This window comes from Trichechus manatus, unplaced genomic scaffold (assembly GCF_000243295.1).
Source record: "Trichechus manatus latirostris isolate Lorelei unplaced genomic scaffold, TriManLat1.0 scaffold00052, whole genome shotgun sequence".
Taxonomy (NCBI): Eukaryota; Metazoa; Chordata; class Mammalia; order Sirenia; family Trichechidae; genus Trichechus; species Trichechus manatus.
In genome coordinates, this window is record NW_004443988.1 from 13,044,931 (window position 1) to 13,051,986 (window position 7,056).

Below are 7,056 nucleotides of genomic sequence, written 5' to 3' on the forward strand. Positions count from 1 at the left end.
GCCCAGCCAAACTGATATATACATTTTTTGGGGGACATAATTCAAACCATGACACAGGGTAAAAATTTCTCTCGCCTTAAGGGTTTTTGCAGTTCTTCCTGCCAATATTTTCATAAAACAGGGAACACAAAAACATACTAGAATAACCACCAGTCCTAAGGTTCTTCTTTCAGGCTCTTTTATGGCCCACTTAACTGGACCCACTGGAGTTAGGGTTGAGACTACACACGGGCGGGTCAGAGTGTCCCAGCTTGCAGGGTCAATGCCCCCTTTGTCTGTAGGATCACCAGCACCTTTTCTGTCCAGGTCTCCTGGAAAAACAGAGAGATATTAGGGAAATAAGGTCAAAATCATTGAACTTCTGTTTCAGGCCCTGAACTGGAGTACAAGAGTACGGTGGCTCTTTGTTTTCGACTTCTTTCTCTTCTTCTGGTGGGGCTGCTTTTACTCTCGAATGATGCACCTACGCAGCTACTCTTGCTAATTTCAGAGGGCGGGTGGTCAGTAGAACTTCAAAAGGTCCCTGTCACTGAGAGGCCAGTTGATCTTCTGGGGCTGATTCTTCCAGGCCTTGAGTAGGACCCGATCTCCGATCTCTGGGTTGGAACCTGTGGAGGGAAGTGTCAGAAGGAAAAGACAAACGAGAAGAAGCATACTGATTAACAGTGTTTACGACAGCTCTCAGAGAACGGACCCAGTCTCTTTTCTCTACCTCGGTCATCACCAAGATGGGGAAAGTCGACTTTTTCAGGAATGGCCTCTCATGTATTAATTTGTAAGGGCTCAATCTGAGCCCACTTCAAGGGGCTACCCGGATTCTGAGCAGGGCAATGGGGAGAACTTGTATCTAAGTGGAGCTTGTCTCCTGGCAAAGTTTCACCAAGGCCTTTTTCAGAGTATGGTTCATCTTTTTGGTCTTTCCAGTCTATTGTGGTCTCTAGGCTGAGTGTAATTTCCAATTTATATCTAAAGCCTTACTGACTTCTTGGGTGACTGTTGCCGTAAAAGCTCCCCTGTTGTCACTCTGTACTGAGATTGGAAGATCAAAACAGGGTATGATTTCTCTGAGTAACACCTTGGTCACTTCTTGGACTTGTTCAGTTCAACAAAGGAAAGCCTCTACCCACCCTGAGTAGGTGTCCACAAAAATCAGCAGATATTTAAAATTTCCAGGTGTCCGGAGCATTATACCACTGCCACCTGAAGGGGATCATTGATTGCCTTCAGGAGTGCTAGGATTTCTGGTACATGATTTATTTCTTTGTTGGCAGATTCAGAAGTCCCCTTTTTCTTACAAGTCACCATGTGAATGAAGGACCAGATGGGCATCTTTATTATCAGTATACACAGTTATACGTCTTCTTATTCCTAGTTGCAGGGCCTACCTGAGGACTATGAGTTCAGCCTTTTAAACTGAAGTGTCGGCAGGAAATGCAGCTGCCTCTAAGACCTCAGTTCATGTCACCACCGCATATCTCGCCTTGTGGCATCCTTCATATAGAAAGCTACTGCCATCCATATACATTTCTATCTCTAGGTCAGTCAAAGGAACATCTGAGAGATCTGGTCTGCTAGAATAAACTTCTTCAATTATCTCTAGGCAGTCATGTACAGGGGCATCTTCTGAAATAGGCAGCAATGTGGCGGGATTGAGGGAGGAGACAGCCTTCAGAACCATGTTTGAGTTGTCTAACAAGATTGTCTGACATTTTCTCATCCGTCCTGCCGTGAGCCAAAAAGACCCTGCTTTTATTCCAAAAGAGGCAAAACTGTATGTGGTGTGTTTACTGTTACCTTTTGTCCAAGGGCAGATTTATTGGCTTCCTGTAACAAGTCACATGTTGCAGCCATGGCTGGAAGACAAGGGGGCCATCCCCAGGCTGTGTTGTCTAGCTGTTTTGAAAAGCAGGCCACCAGTCGCCTGGCTGTTCCCAGGGTTTGAGTTAGTACCCCCACAGCAATTCCCTGTCTTAATATCAGAGCATTCAATGGCAAATAGAGGCTGAGACTCGGGGTGTAGAGGAATACAAAAGAAGGCATCTTTCAAGTCTAGTACTGAAAACCAAGCACATTGACTGGGTATATCAACCAAGAGAATATATGGGCTTGGCACGATTGGATGAATGTCCTCTACTATTTGGTTGATTTTCCTTAGGTCTTGAACAGACCAATATTCTCTTGTCTCTGGTTTCAACACCAGTACGATAGGGGTGTTGTACTGAAACTGGCAAAATTTTAAAAGTCCAGTTTTTATGTATCGATGCACCAATGGTATGATCCCTTCTAAAGCTTCTTTGCAGAGGGGATATTGTCTCTGGTTTATAATAGGTGCTCTAGGTTTTAAAGTAATTTTAACGGGTGTGGCTGACTGGGCTCATCTAGGCCTTTTTTATGCCCAGACTTCTGGATTCACCTTTTGTTGAATATGGAAAGGAATGCCACTATGTATCACTATTTCTTCTTGTAATAGTGTCGCCTGCAAGGCACATGCATTTTCAGGTGGGATCTGTAGAAAACGGCAAGGAACAACTCCGCCATCCGATTTGGGTTACTCCGATAAGGAGGACTGATTATTTTAATTATGCAAGTCGGAGGTAGAGAAAGGAGTATGTACTAACATTGTTCCTCTTTCGGCTGGAATTTTTCTCAGAGGAAACTGCCCTGCCCGAGCCCCAGCAGTACCCTCACCGAAAACAGTACCCTGACGGGTGTGTGAAGTGGGGGGAAGACCCTACCTGATGAAGTCAGACTCTTACTTCCCGATTCCCTTCGTTCGTCAGTTTCTCTCAAGCTGGCTGGACCAGAATCAGGCTCAGCCCCTTCTGTGGGGGACTCTGCCGTCATTCTTCGACCTGACCTGTCGGTTTCTATCGCACCTTCCCTACATGGCGGGGGGGAGCCGAAGCAGTTATCGGGGCTATTCCTTCTAAGAGGGGACCCTCTGGTGAGGATTCAGGAAGCACTTTTGCCTTCAGCTTTTCCTGGAAAAGAACCTGGTTAGAGGGATTTAAAGTTTGATAGAGAGACGTGAAAACCTTGAATATAGGGAACTTTGTCTCATTTTTCTTACAAAACAAGTCAAGCTGAAAAATCGTGCCATAAGCCAAAGACCCATTTTGGAGACAATGTTTCTGGTCCCCCAGCTGGTACTGGGGCCATACATTGTTGCATAAGCATATCATTCTCTTTCTTGTCATAGGCTCATAGCTATACCTCCTCCAGTTTGTTAGAATGCAGCCTAGAGGAGATTTGGCTGGGATAGATGGACTTCTCCCCCATAATAGGTGTTTGTTTATGCATAAGCAGCATCAGTAACTGCTTTTCATGTGCCTCAACAGCAACTACATTTGGCAAAACCTCAGACTGAGTGTTAATATAAATATAGCAGCAATTATCTATTTAGGCACAAACTGTTTCTTGAGAGACTAACAGGAAAGGCTAATACTATTCTATTTTGTAAAATCATAGCTCAAATTTCAGATACTTCTCTGGTTATGATAGTCACAACTTTGCTGAGTTTACCAATAGAACTTCTAATTCAAGAGTTACAATATCTAAACCCATTGTTAGATACTTTAGGAGAAAGGAAAATGATTTCTTATATCCAGAAAACAGGACTTTAAAACATCAGCAATATTCCCATATAAAACCCATAGTTTCCTTTTGTTTATTCAGTCTTATGTAGTTAATTTCTGATACACGTGATTCTGGATCAGTTGCATTCTATGAACCCATCAGCTTCTGCAGAGGAGTTCTGGAAATTTTATTCAGTCTAGTCACAGTTTTTTTTGCAAATCCAACGTAGTCCATCTTTTTGTTCAGATATTTTGGTCAGCAAATCAGCAAAGTAAAATCTTATCTGCAGATGACAAAACTTAATATGGCCATGATTAACTTATAAAAATAACACTGATAGAAGTTAATTACGAGTGCAACGTAAAGGCCAAATAAAACCAATTAAAAAAAACTTTAGATAAAAATATTTCTAAATATAACCACTAACCGTATTCAAAGAGCTTCAGATATAATGCATAAAAATTTTGAGACAAAATAACATATAATCAGGATATACCAAGAATATACCAAGAGTATCAAATCTCTAAATACCTGAATTGTAATTAAAAAAACTTCATAGGTAAATGATATGAATTCTATAATCAAACCATTGGTTTTGATGATGTTAGATTCAAAAAGATAAAGCTGCAACCAAGTTAGCAATAAGGGAATAATAATCTAATAGGCCACTGTGAAACAATACTTAAGTTATTTAACCAAAGATCTTAAAGTAAAAACCTTAAGCTTTCTTTTCTAAAAGCCATGTGGCTTAGTATTCAGACTCAGGAATCTTAACTTTAATGAGAGGCCAAACCTTCGTCTTCTAGGTAGATTACACGAAGAATAAATTAACCCTTTAACTCAGAAATTAAAGAAAATTTTGTTATTTTAACCGCGAGAAACCCAATTCTTTGTTTTATATGCTACTCGACATTAAAACTCCTAAAAATCTCACAGATTAAACCAGTAAACTTTAGTCAGATAAAACTTGGCCATATCAAATAAATTTCTTTTTCAATAAACCTCTTAAACGTTGTCTTTGTTGCATATCTTTCATACTGCGTCCCTTTAAATGGCAAAAATGGACACTCATTAACAGACTTAAACATATATATATCTATCTTCTCTTGTGGCATAAAAAGCAAAAGTATATAAATTTAATAACATCAATATGTTACCTAAAATGTCGAAATTATTTTAAGCCTATATATCATAAAACGTAACTGTTGTTGAAAGGAAAGTCTATTTAAACATTCTAAGATTTCATTCAACTCTTACTACTTCTCATGTTTTCCCCAATCTAATTTTAGCCCTTAAAGATTTTATCAACTGGCTGTGGAAATCAGTCTCTGCTCACTTGACCAAACCTTAAGTGTTGGATACTGCTGGAAACATTTTTTCCAGACCACTTCAGGTGCGTCTCATTTTGGTTTCTATTTTTTTTTTTTTGACTTCTTAAAGTTCTCTTATAATATAACTTGTTTACAGTTTTATGATTAGGATCTACCCAATTTCTGATAACTATAGTAAAGCAGCAATTTTTCTTATCTTTTGTCTTAAAAGAGTCTCCACCTAGCTGGAAAGGGGGTCTTTCAAAAGCTTCTCTGGAGCTACACGACCTTGGAGACTGGGAGCTGGGAGGCATGATTGTGCCCCGCTGTAACTCTCTTGACTCATGGAATACATTTACATATGTTTAAGTTGATGGAAGCATTTTGAAAGGCTATCTACCCAGTAAATAGCAAAGCTCTTTAGCAATTTTGTAAATGAATTCAACAATTCTTTGTTAGCAAGACTGGGGCGTCATCCCAGTTCGTTTTATATATGTTTAAATTGACCTAGGAATTTAAGGACAAGAGATAACTAATTTCTTTTTTACTGTTCTGGAACTGCTACTTTTACTTTAAGACAAAACTACCCTTTTCCCTTAAATAAAACACATTTCATATCTAGCTTAAGTTACTTAGAAAGCTTTCGCTTTTAAGATTTACATAGTATAAAACATAAAGATCTTCGTGTACTTCTCAAATAGACCAAATTATATCAAAGTTTCTCCAAGTAGCTTTTAAAAATCTAAATCATAAGACAGACACAAGATGCAGTTTTTTCTGGACGAAGAGAGAACTGAGGTTCTATGACTAGCCTTACAAAATACAGCAATTCTTAGCCATAGCCACTAATTTAATACAAGACACACTTAGACACAATGCTCTAGACCAGAAGCAAGCTCTTAGAACAAAAGCAGACAGAAAGACCACATAAACTCACCAGACAATACCACACAAAACAAGGATATGGGGATCCTAGTTTCTTAGAGTGTACATAGCAATTTTTGGTAAGATCGACTCAATTCAATGGAAAAAACAGGTTCTAGATAAAACTTATTAACTTACCGGAGCCACAGATGGAGGAATATTAGACCTCTTAACAAAACCTGAGCATCAAGCGAAGTTCCCTAAGGGAAAAAACGGACAACACAAATGAAAGCTCATTTTCCCAAAGTGGCCACTGAAATTCTAAGTTACTTCTAGTATACTCAGTTTATAGTGTTTTTAAATATTAACCCCAAACCAGTGAATCAGTTGTAGGGGGGGAAATCCAGGCTCATTTATCAAAGATGTTAAGCGATAAGGTTCAAGCTTTTGGTTTCCTTCTTTCTGAAGCTTTCTGTTAATAGGCCGAATCAGGGCGCCCAAGTAGATGGTATAATACTAGTTACACACAGACAATGGACAGGACAGACACGCAGAACCACAGTAAACAAGTGGACAGGACAGACACAAAACCAGAACTACAGTAAACAAGTGGACAGGACAGACACAAAACCACAGTAAACTAATAAATTCCGCAAGCTGGCGGAGATTTTCTTGAACCGCTTCAACCTCTCTGATGGCCCTGCTGAGGTTATCTTAGAGAATCTCAACCTCCCAGACACACTTACAAGCATTCACACACCCAGAACCAGAACTCTAGAGTCACCAGAGTCCCTACTGGTGAGCCTACTCACGGAGATGGTCATCTGGGGACCCCTGTCACCGCAGAAACCAAGGGCTCAGGTCCCGCTCCGGAAACCTCGGGCCTGCCCTATCCGCCCTGGCCCTGAGCGCCACAGGGAGAGGAGTTGCAGACTCATCTTGGGATCCCTCCTATACAGGTCTTGCTTTTCTTTCAACCACCTCTTTTGGCGCGGTTGGGGACCAGCGGTGCCATGACAGACCCAGTTCTGGCCGAGTCTCCCCAGAGGCAAAAGAAACCTCTCGCGGCCGCTTGTTGGGAGAGCTGTCCATCAGGACCAGGCCCTGCCCCGGGGCCGCTGCATCTCAAGCAGCTTGAGCTCCCCGTAGGGGCCACCAAATTTGTTACCGCAATAACGCGGATTGGAGCCGCCTGCTGCAACAGCCAATTCTGAGACAGTGGTGAGGTGAGCAACAAGATGTTTATTATATATCGATATATAGGAGACAGGGGGGAAGAGATTCCTCCAAAAAACCCGTTTCCCCC